This window comes from Nicotiana attenuata, chromosome 5, assembly GCF_001879085.1.
Source record: "Nicotiana attenuata strain UT chromosome 5, NIATTr2, whole genome shotgun sequence".
Classification (NCBI taxonomy): Eukaryota; Viridiplantae; Streptophyta; class Magnoliopsida; order Solanales; family Solanaceae; genus Nicotiana; species Nicotiana attenuata.
In genome coordinates this window covers 21,726,260-21,738,649 of record NC_031993.1, presented here as the reverse complement: position 1 = coordinate 21,738,649, position 12,390 = coordinate 21,726,260, and positions in this window count along the sequence as shown.

The window sequence follows — 12,390 nt, the reverse complement described above, 5'->3', positions numbered from 1 at the left end:
ATCCAGTAGAGGATCCCATTATTGAGGAGCATGGCCAGGTGCCTGAAGTAGAGCCAGCCCCGGTAGATTTCATGTCAGCACCGGGATTTTAGGAGTTTATGGGCCGTATGCTACAATTCATAGATACTATGACCCAAGCTGGTTTATTTCCGGCGGATCCAGCCACATCTCAGGCGGCAGGGGGAGCACAGACCCCTACTGCTCAGGCTCCTAGGTATGCAGCTGCTGTATATCGGGCCTCGGGCGCACTACCTGTGGGCAGGGCCTAGCCAGTAGCAGCAGCCGTACCTGAGCCCAGACCAGCTGCGGCCGGCGAGCCGCAGAAGCTATTGGACATATGGACTAGGATACACCCTCTTGTCTTCGGGGGTGAGCGACATGAGGATCCCCAAGACTTCGTTGATCGGTGCAGGGACAGACTGCACAACATGAGGATATTGGAGTCCTACGGGGTGGATTTCACTACTTTCCAGCTCGAGGGGAGGGCTCGTAGATGGTGGTAGTCATATCTTCTCGGCGGACCAGCAGGTTCTCCTCCCATGACTTGGGATCAGTTTACACGCCTTTTCTTGGATAGGTATACTCCACCCTCCCAGAGGAAAGAGTTGCGGTTTTAGTTTGAGCAGCTCTAGCAGGGTCAGATGTTAGTGACGATTATGAGGCGAGGTTCTATGAGTTGTCTCGCCATGCACTTATGATTCTTCCTACTGACGCGGAGAGAGTAATGAGGTTTGTTGTGGGGTTGCACTCAGGTATTTAGGCCACTATGGCCCGGGAGGTTGAGATGGGGACTTCTTATCAGCTAGTAGTGGAGATAGCTCGGAGGATTGAGGGTTACCGTCAGAGAGGTAGAGAGCAGATGCAGCAGGACAAGCGATCCCGTTATTCTGGAGAGTTTAGAGGTGCCCTAGCTGGGGGTAGAGGTTAGTTTGGGAGAGGTCAGCCTAGTAGGCCCATATATCCAGCACCTCTGCCTCCTCGGGGTGCTCCAGTTCGACCCTATTTCAGTTCCATGCCAGAGAGTTCTTACCACCCATCAGCTATCCAGGGTTCTTCCAATGGGTATTCAGGCCATCAGGGTCAGGCTTCAGGTCAGCAGATCACAATATCGAGAGGCTATTTCGAGTAAGGAGATCTCAATCATGTGCGGAGGTTCTACCCCAGGCTTCGGGGCAAGGCAGTGTAGCAGGTCCAGCAGCACATGATTACAGCACCAGCCATCCGGCCGCCCAGAGGCGGAGGGCAGCCGGGTAGGGGCCGTCCTAGAGGTGGAGGCCAGGCAAGTGGAGACCAGCCAGCTACAGTCCACCCAGGTAGGGGCCAGCCAGTTGGCGCTCTAGCTAGGTTCTATGCTTTTCCGGACAGACCAGATGCAATGGCCTTAGATGTTGTGATCACAAGTACTATTTCTGTATGCGGTAGGGATGCTTCGGTATTATTTGATCCAGGGTCTACCTATTCGTATGTATCATTCCTGTTTGCTCATTTCCTGGTGTTCCTCGTGAGTCCTTGGGCACTCCTATTTATGTGTCCACTCCTGTGGGTGATTCTGTTGTTGTGGATCGGATTTATCGTTCCTATGTTGTCACATTCTGTGGTTATGAGACTAGATCGGATCTTCTGTTGCTTGATATGATCGACTTTGAGGTCATCCTGGGCATGGACTGGCTATCCCCATATCACGCCATCCTTGATTGCCATGCCAAGACTGTTACCTTGGCGATGCCAGAGTTGCCTAGATTAGAGTGGAAGGGTTCATCTATCGGCGCATCTAGCCGGGTTATCTCTTTTCTAAAGGCTCGACATATGGTCGAGAAGGGTTTTTTGGCTTATCTAGCTTAATTTTGGGATACTACCGCAGAGACTCCGGCAATTGAATCAGTACCCGTAGTTCGGGAGTTCTCCGATGTGTATCCTTCTGATCTTCCAATCATGCCATCATATTGTGATATCGATTTCTGTATTGACTTGGCTCCAGGTACCCAGCCTATATCTATCCCACCGTACCGTATGGCTCCGAAAGAGTTGAAGGAGTTGAAGGAACAACTTGAGGAGTTGCTAGCAAAGGGGTTCGTCAGACCAAGTGTGTCACCTTCGGGTTCACCAGTGTTATTTGTGAAGAAGAAAGATGTGACTATGTGGATGTGCATTGATTACCGCCAGTTGAACAAAGTTACCATTAAGAACAAGTACCCGTTGCCGCGTATTGATGATTTGTTTGACCAGTTGCAGGGTGCTAGGGTGTTCTCTAAGATCGACTTGGGATCGGGGTACCATCAGTTGAAGATTAGGGATTCAGATGTTCCGAAGACTGCTTTTCGGACTAGATATGGCCATTATGAGTTTCTAGTGATGTCCTTCGGCTTGACTAATGCCCCGACGGCATTTATGGACTTGATGAATAGGGTGTTCAGTCCATAGATTGATTTGTATGTAATTGTCTTTATTGATGACATCTTGATCTACTCGCGTAGTTTGGAGGAGCACGAGCAACATTTGAGAGTGGTGCTTCAGACCTTGCAGGAACAGAAGCTATATGCTAAGTTCTCCAAGTGTGAGTTTTGGCTAGATTCTTTAGCATTCCTGGGGCATGTTGTATCAGGAGAGGGTACTAAGGTGGACCCCAAGAAGATTAAGGTAGTTCAGAGTTGACCTCGTCCCACTTTGGCGATTGAGATCAGGAGCTTCTTGGGGTTAACAGGTTATTATCGCCGATTTGTGGAGGTCTTCTCATCTATTGCAGCACCCTTGACTAGATTGACCTAGAAGGGTGCTCCATTCCATTGGTCCGATGATTGTGACGCGAGCTTCCAAAAGCTCAAGACAGCTTTGACTACTGCACCGGTTCTAGTGTTGCCTTTCGGTTTGGGGATGTATACTGTGTATTGTGACGCTTCACGCGTTGGTTTGGGTTGTGTGTTGATGCAGGAGGGGCGAGTTATTGCATATGCTTCACATCAGCTGAAGCCCCATGAGAAGAACTACCATGTACATGATTTGGAGTTGGCGCGATTATTCATGCTCTTAAGATCTGGAGGCATTATCTTTATGGGGTGCCCTATGAGGTTTACACTAATCATCGCAACAAACGGATCTCAATTTGAGGCAGTGCAGATGGCTTGAGTTACTGAAGGATTATGATATCACCATTCTTTATCACCTGGGCAAGGCGAATGTGGTCGTGGATGCCTTGAGCAGAAAGGCAGAGAGTATGGGTTGCTTAGCATTCATTTCAGCGGAGGAAAGGCCCTTAGCTTTGGACATTCAGTCCTTGGCTAACAGACTTGTCAGGTTGGATATTTCAGAGTCCAGTCTAGTTCTGGCATGCGTCGTTGCCCAGTCTTCACTATTGAGCAGATCAAGTCTCGACAGTTTGATGATCTGCACTTGATGGTTCTTAGAGAGACGGTACTACAGGGTGGTGCCAAGGAGGTTACTATCGGCGAGGATGGTGTTCTGCGACTCTAGGGTCGTCTATGTGTTCCTAATGTTGATGGCTTGAGGGAGAGGATTCTAGAGGTGGCACACAGTTCTCGGTATTCCATTCATCCAGGTGCTACGAATATGTATCGCGACCTAACGCAACATTATTGGTGGCGGCGGATGAAGAAAGACATAGTTGAGTATGTAGATAGGTGCCTAAATTTCCAGCAGGTTAAGTATGAGCACCAGAGGCCAGATGGCCTACTCCAGCAGATGACTACACCAAAGTGGAAATTGGTACGCATTACTATGGACTTCGTAGTTGGGTTGCGGCGGACCTTGCTGAAGATTGATGTAGTTTGGGTCATTGTCGACAGGTTGACCAAGTAGGGACACTTTATTCTGGTTGTGACTACGTATACTTCATAGAGGTTGGCCCGAATTTACATTCAGGAGATAGTCCGGTTGCATGGTGTGCCAGTTTCCATCTTATCAGATAGAGGCCCTCAATTCACTTTGCATTTCTTAAGAGCGATACAGAGTGAGTTGGGGACCCGTGTAAATCTCAGCACAACATTTCATCCCCAGACCGGCGGGCAGTAGGAGCGGACAGTTCAGATCTTGGAGGACATGCTCAGGGCATGTATGATTAACTTTGGAGGGTAGTGGGATCGATTCTTGCCTTTGGCCGAGTTTGCCTACAATAACAGTTATCAGTCCACCATCGAGATGGCTCCATTTATGGCTTTATATGGTCGGCGATGTCGTTCTCCCATCGGGTGGTTTGAGCCTGGCAGGCTAAGTTATATGGTACTGATTTGGTGAAGGATGCCTTGGAAAAGGTAAAGTTGATTCAGGAGCGACTTCGCACAACACAGTCCATATAGAAGAGCTATGCAGATCAGAAGGCGCGTGATGTATCATTTATGGTGGGCGAGAAGGTTCTCATGAATGTCTCACCGATGAAGGGGATCATGAGGTTCGGGAAGAAGGGCAAGTTGAGCCCAAGGTTTATAGGCCCATTTGAGGTGTTGAGACGAGTTGGGGAAGTTGCTTATGAGATTTCTTTGCCTCCCAGTCTATAGGGAGTTCATCCGGTTTTCCACGTGTCTATGCTCCATAGGTATCATGCCAACTTGTCACATGTGTTAGACTTCACCACGATTTAGTTAGATGAGAGCCTGGGTTATGAGGAGGAGCCAGTTACCATTGTTGATAGGTAGGTTCGCTAGTTGAGGTCCAAAAAGATTTCTACAATAAAAGTTTAGTGGAGGGGCCAACCAGTCGAGGAGGCGACATGGGAGTCCGAGGAGGACATGCGGAGCATATATCCACACTTATTCAGCATTCCAAGTATGATTCTAGACCCGTTCGAGGACGAACATTTGTTTAAGAGGTGGAGAATGTAACGACCCGAACGGTCGTTTTGCTTTCTAAAATTCCGTTCCCTTAAATAAGACTCTCCGTACGTGCTTTTACTGTTTTATGACTTGCGGGAATGATTAGTTCGGGATTTCGGAACACTTGGTTCCATGCATTGGCTTTAAAAGGCTAAGTTTAACTTCGGTCAACATTTCGAGTAAACGACCTTGGAATTGGGATTTGACTGTCCCAATAGGTTCGTATGAAAATTTCAATCTTGGGCGTATGTGCGGATTGCGTTTTGGGTTACCCGGGAGCGTTTCGGCGCCTAATAATGAAAGTTGGCTCTTTGAAGGTTTTAAAGTTCTATAAATTTGGTTTGGAGTAGGGTTTGGTGTTACCGAGGTCCAATTAGGATTTCGAGACTGGGAATAGTTCCGTAATATCATTTAAGACTTGCACGCAAAATTTGGTGTCGTTCCGAATAGTTTAAGTACGTTTCGGCGCGTTGGGAGCAAATTGAAGAACTTGAAGTTCATTTTTTTGATTCAATTAGTTTGGGGTGTGATTCTTAGTTTGGGTGTTGTTTTGGGTATTCCGAGAGTTCGAACGAGTCCGTTTTATGATTCCAAACTTTTTGGTACTTTCGGACGGGCCCCCCGGGTGTTAAACAGACGAGGCTCGGATCAAGTTTTGGCTTAAGGAAAATGCTGAAGCTTCAGTGGTGTAAACGCACCTGTGCTTGGCCAGCCATAGGTCCGAGCTCGCAAGTGCGAGCCACGAGCCACAGAAGCAGACCAGCAAAGGGGGGTACAGTGACCGCAGAAGCGGGACAGAGACCGCACCTGCGAAGGCGCAGGTGCGAAGGCAACCATCGCAGGAGCGGACAGCTTCGCAGGTGCGCAGTTTTTGCCGCTCGTGCGGGTTTGCAAGCGCGATCGCCTGAGCGCAAAAGCGAGAGGAGGCATCCTGGACTTGGTCCGCACCTGCATGATTTGGTCCGCAGAAGGGGAACTGCAGGTGCGGTAGTGGCACCGCAGACGCAAAAATCGCAGAAGGTAGACCACTTTATTTAATACGGACTTAGGCATTTTTGCTCATTTCTTACACTTCTTCTGGCCGATTTTGTAGTTGGTTAGAGAGGGGTTTTCATCAACTAATTGAGTTAAGTAATTTCTACCGTATTAGAGTTAAATACGTAGTTTATGGGTAGATTAGAATGTGTAAATTAGTGAAAATCATTGGTTTAGGTGAAAACCTAGAGTTTTGATAAAAATAGGATTTAACCATGAAATTTATTATGGAATTTAGTGAAAATCATATATTTGGGTTCATGAGGTTATGGGTAATAACTTTCTTCAAAAATTTCCAAAATTCGGGCACGTCGGCCCGGAGTTGAATTTTAGGAATCCTTTAAATAGGGTTGGGAAATCACTTTGATAGTTAGGATATGAATTTTGCACATGTATTAACTATTTTATATAACATTTGACTAGTTTTTAGTTGCTTGACACCGAGTTGAGAGTTTAAAGCACAACTTTGGACCGAAAAGTAGGCTTTGAGACGAGGTAAGTCTCTTTTCTAACCTTGTAAGAGGGATTTAACCCCGTAGGTGAATTGATTAATATGTGCTCCTATTTGTGGGGGCTACGTACGCATGAGGTGACGAGTGTCCGTATGTAGCTATTAATTATGCTATTGTCCGGGTAGTCTAGGACCCATACCATGTTATACTTACGATGTGTGCACCCTACTTGTTAACTTAATTGCTTAAATCATATTGGAACTTGATAAAGGAATTGTAAGAGGTTAAATTTCACTTACTTGAATTTTTGGACGGGTCACTTGACTGTTATTGAAAATTGGTGTTTCTTTAAATATTAGCCTCTTAATAAATCTTCAATCGGCGGTTATAATGTATTTTCTCTTTTCGTGGAGCGGGCCGAACGCCTCGACAGCAGATAGATGCATCTACGGTTCATGTTATTCGACCCTCGGCAATGCACAATTTATATTTGTATGTTGGATTGGGTCGTACGACCTCGGCGTAATTCGTGCGTAATAAATTCTTGGAACCTAATTAAAATTGATATTGCTTCATTGGTCTGAGGATCGTATTGTTTGCCGATTTGGAGTTCCCGAGTCTATTATCACTGATAATGCCGCCAATCTCAATAGTGATCTGACGAAAGCCATGTGTGAAACTTTCAAAATCAAGCACAAGAACTCCACAACATATAGACCTCAAATGAACGGAGCCGTATAAACCACCAACAAAAACATCAAGAAGATACTAAGGAAGATGGTAGAAAACCACAAGTAATGGCATGAGAAGCTACCCTTTGCTTTGTTGGGATTCCGCACTACAGTTCGTACATCAACCGGGGCAAGTCCCTACATGCTGGTTTATGGTACCGAAGCTATCATCCCAGCCGAGGTAGAGGTTCCTTCTTTAAGGATCATATAGGAAGCCGAACTCAGCGATGCGGAATGAATAAGCAACCGCTATTCCAGCAGGAGCAACCTCGCTCTAGTTCCTTCAACTATCTCAAACTTGACCATTCACCATAATCACTCTTTCATCCATCTCGAAATATCGTGTCCATTCTTGTAATGACTTCATCGGTATATTCCGCCGATGAATCTGGAACTACACGTGGCCTGATTCCTGTAAAATCAGGAATATGTAGGCAGCTCAAAAAAACCGGAGTCCGGCCTCTAACTTTCAAAATATCCTATTCGGTCAAAATTGACCATCATTTCTTTACCCGAAAACTCTTTCATCCTTCCCGGGTAAAGAGGGGCAGCTGTTGATACCCAAATTTTCCTTCATATATATATATATATATATATATATTAAAATGTGCATACATACTTTCAAAATATTGCATACACATTTACAAACATGCACAAGTGTTTTTATAATTTTTTCTATAATTTTGAAAGGGGGTTAAAGCAATTTATTTTTGTATTTTTATTTATACAAATATTAGATAACTATTCCTCATATTATTTTTATGAAGATTTAATTATCTAATATCATCATTTTATGCCCATATAATGCTTAAATATTTTAATTGTATTTTTTACAATCACATTTGCATTGTTAGGCTAGAATTGCATATTTTCACAACAATAGCCTATATATATGCACAATTATATTATCCATACAGAAAATGACTTTTCATATTTTTACAATATTAAGTAAGTATTTTAAAACATTTTCATGCACAAATCACATTTTTATCATTTATATATTATTATATAAAATTACTTTACTAAATTAATTGGGTGTTTAAAATCTAGCTCTAGAAAATACTCAGTTTCAAACCTAGCCTAGTCCAATTACCCATACCCGTCCAACCCAAACCCAGACCCAAATACCCATTTAATTTAAACTCGCCCCACCTAACATTTAACCCGGGCTGTTGATCTCAGAAGATCAACGACCCTAAATCAACCGACCCTTTTTAATATAACAAAATCCCTAACCCTACCCATTCCTTCTAGATCCGCCGCCCTCATATGCTCTCATCTCTCACCCCTCTCTAACCCTAGCGCCGTCACCTGTTATCTCCTCCGATTCCGACCTAAAATGGAATCAGCTATGGATTCCCTTACATTATTGGTCTCTCTTCACCATTGGTTACTCGTCTGTGACCCTATTTAGTTGCTTCCTAACATGGCAAAGCAAATCTGGCCAAGATCGAGCCAGACCTGGTTCAAGATCTTTCATGTCTTGACTACTTCCGTCTATATTCATTCCAATACTTGTGATTATGAATACCTTCGTATTTTAGGGTTTCAAATCTCCGGTTTAAACCAGATTTGGTTCAACCTCTGTTTATTTTATGAATCTGGCTAATTTTTGGTTGAATCTGTTTAGATCTTCTCAGATTTGAAACGATTTCATGTTTACTTTGGTATTTCTTTTTAAATTTTTTCCAGTACTTCCACCTCGATGTCTTCTGACCTTTCCCCATTACTATTCCTAACTAATTTTGGTTTGCCCTAAGATTAGGGTCTTGATTTCAACCGGTTTTTCTACAAATATTTAACTTTTAAGCGTTTTCGTCTCTGAGTATCTATTAGGGTTTCCTTATTTACTTTTGTTTACTATGTGCTTCTGTATTTCTGCCTAATCTCTTATAGTTCTGATTATTTAACCGATTATTTTTCTACTTCTGCCCGTTGGCCTTAAAATTAATTTTACTTACCTAAATTATGGCTTGAAATTGGACTTTCCTTAATACCAGTGTTTCTTTATTAGATTTTACCTTTCTTACCTTATGTGTAATTATTAATTGGTGCTTCTAGCCTGATTTTATGCTTTGATTTTCAGAACCAACTTCTAATTGATTTCGGAGTTAGATCTTGCGTTATTTAACCTAGCCCTTAATTACTGATTGACTCCATATACAATTTTCCTTAAATTAAGTAATACTAGTCTGATTTTACGGCTAATTTGTTCATGACTGACTTCACTTGATCGATTATTTGATTATTTCTTACCTTATTAACCCTGCTCTGATCTACTGAGGGATTCCGTGTGAGACTTCCTTGAATTAAGTATCATTTATGTGATTTTGGCCCCCTTAATCGAGTCATGACTGATTGTTAATTGATTTTCATACCTTATGTGCATATGATTGGCTCGTTACCTTTTGTGTCCTACTCTATTGCATACTATAAAACTCCCATTGTTCTGGTTCTCGAAAAGAGATCAGTTCACAATACACACACACACTCAAACTATTCTCCTTCTTTGCTACTTGTGTTACTTGTGCTATTGTGGGTCTAGCCAAGGCTAGACAGTGAGGCTTCTTGCTCTATATATGTCTCTAGTTACATTTGACACCCAAACTCTATGTGTTTCATCCCTGCATTAGTTCATCGGTTATGAATTTGACCTACTCTCTTATTAACTTTATTTGTTCAAGCATGCCTAAAATTCTACCCTGCTCTATGTGCAACTAATATGTTTGCACTTCACATGTTTATCTGATGCTTGAACATCCTATTTGACTTATGCTTAGCTGTGTGATCATGTTGGTTACTTATGCCTATGGTTAATCCTGCTTGTGTGCCTGATTCCATCCTCTACATCTTTGCTCCATGTTTAGTTGCTGTTATCCTGGTTAATTTGTTAAGGCTATAAGTGATCTATGTATATTACTGCCTACCTGTCTCCCTACACCCCATTCATGCACCCTCAATAAGATCTCCATGTGTTCCCAATCCCTTTTCACCCCTGTGTGCAAATATGTTTGCTAAAGTGTCTGTGGAACTGAACCCTCTATGATCTATTGACTGTCTACTGAATTTGCCCTCCTCTGAACTATTTTCAAAATGTGTTCTTCTAAAACTGGTTTCGTTCCTAGCATTTTTCTTAAAACTGGTCTATTCTAGAAGATCTTTACTACTAAGAAGTTATCTCCACATTGTTTTCACTAAGTCTTTTCAAGCACTCTCACTTACTCTTAGGTTATTAAGTTTTGCCCCTCTGGTATATGTACTGCCTAGGGATCCTTGAGATCTCTCTGAACTCTAGCATATTAGGGCTGGCCCTTACACACTGCACATAATCAGTCTTTATTTGAGAAAGGTCTTGGTGTGAGCACTGCCCGGGATCCTTGAGGTCCTTAGGGAACTCTGACACACCTAGACACTTGTTGGCCAGGAACTCTATTTGCATCTGTCTGAACCACGTCTATTAAATCAATAGCTGTCTATGAAAGGGTTTAAAACAGACTCACGCATAGGTATCATGCCTCTAAACACAATTGATAAGTCACCTGTTATAATCTGTAGATAAGCATGCCTATAGGATAAAAGAACTTCAAACTGTTTCCCAGAATCGTGACTGCATATACACACATAGGCAAGCCTTAGGACGTTAAATAATTGTGAAACCAGTTCTATTTATGTGTGAAATTATCCAAGTTCAATAGGCTATAAAACCAGTAGGCAAACTGGTTAGGATTCTGCCACTTCCCTTTAAACAAACGCTGCATGTTCTGTTTTGTGATGTTCATCTAGATATCATGCTCCTAGGCTTTCTGAACTCATTCAAAATCAGTTGTTTGAGACGTGCTGTTTATTTGCTTATGTACATGTGGAGGTAAACATGAGCCTTAACTATTTTTCCCTATTTGATTGTCCTATATGTTATTTGCTTGTCGCCTAGATTTTCCATTTTAAACACCTTAGGTTGTCTAGAACTGCCCAGATTTAGAGGTCCTAGACTTCTCCAGAACCACAAGGAAGGGACGGGTCACAACACACTTAGGGATCGTTAATTAAACTCGCTTATATAACCACTAAGGGGAGGGTAATGGGTAGTAAAAGGATATGATGACCTGCGCGCTAATGTCACGTGTAGCTCCTCTAGTTGAGGAGGATTACCGGGCATTGCGCAGATTGATCCTGTAGGCTAATCAACTTAGGACTTCCCTTTCCCAATTACCATATGTGTTTAAATTCTCTAAACTTCCTTTTCTTTACATATACATGTGTAAGCTGTCCAAACCTCTCTTACTTTCATTATCTGAATTTTCTTGACCATATATGTATTTAGATGGGGAAAACTACTTTATTTGCAAATATGTGTTAAAACTGTTTACTTGTTAATTGACTAATTCACATAGTTTAAGTTCGGCCGGGACCCACCGTTGTGGACCGCGAGGGGTGCCTAACACCTTCCCCTCAAGGTTATTTCGAGCCCTTACCCTAATCTCTGGTAATGTAAACTAGTTGCATGAGTTAATCGCTCTAGGTGCCCTAACGCACCATAATCCGTTAGGTGGCGACTCTTCAAATACCCAATTCCCAAAAGGAAACGAGTTGTTCCCCATGAATGTCGAAACCCGGACCCTGCGAAGGAAAAAGGGGGGCGACACTCAGTATTTATGGACTAGTGCCATACAAGGTACCACATGACCATAATAGTAAGGTGTGCAAAGTGTGTTAAAAGTGAATGGTATTTTAAATAATTTGAGATAATACCTAATTATGTGGATAATTGGGTAATTATTGATTAATGGAAGATTAACAAATTAATTAAGAAATTAAGTGGTTAATTGTTGGATAAGGATGAGCCAAAAACGTGGCAGCATTACAAGATTTAACTAAGTGACTCTTAAGTCATGAAACTTGGTATCACAATTAGAAGAATTTTTGGCCAAGTCATCACAAAAAGGTAGGATCCACAAATCTCAAAAATAAGAGATTTTAACACATCTTCTAAGTGACAAAACCTTATTTTGCTAAGATAATTGAAACCTCAAAAAGATAAGAGGTTTTCATACCTTCATTGCTAAGAATTTTTCATACGGATAAAGCTAACAATTTTAAAGAAGTCTCTTTACTTCATTAAGGTTTGAGGCAAAGCTTGCTAAGCAACGGATGGAACTCAAGTAATTCGTTTGAAACTTCACTATGTGATAAATCGTGAAATTTGCGATTCTAAGGGAGTACAGTACAATTTTCTCAAAAATATCATACGAATTTTTCTTACTTTGATCCGCCGTTACGTGTAGTCGCAATTGACGTGTGTTAGAGGGATTGCCAAGATAATCGACTCAGGTATGTTAAGGCTATCCCTTC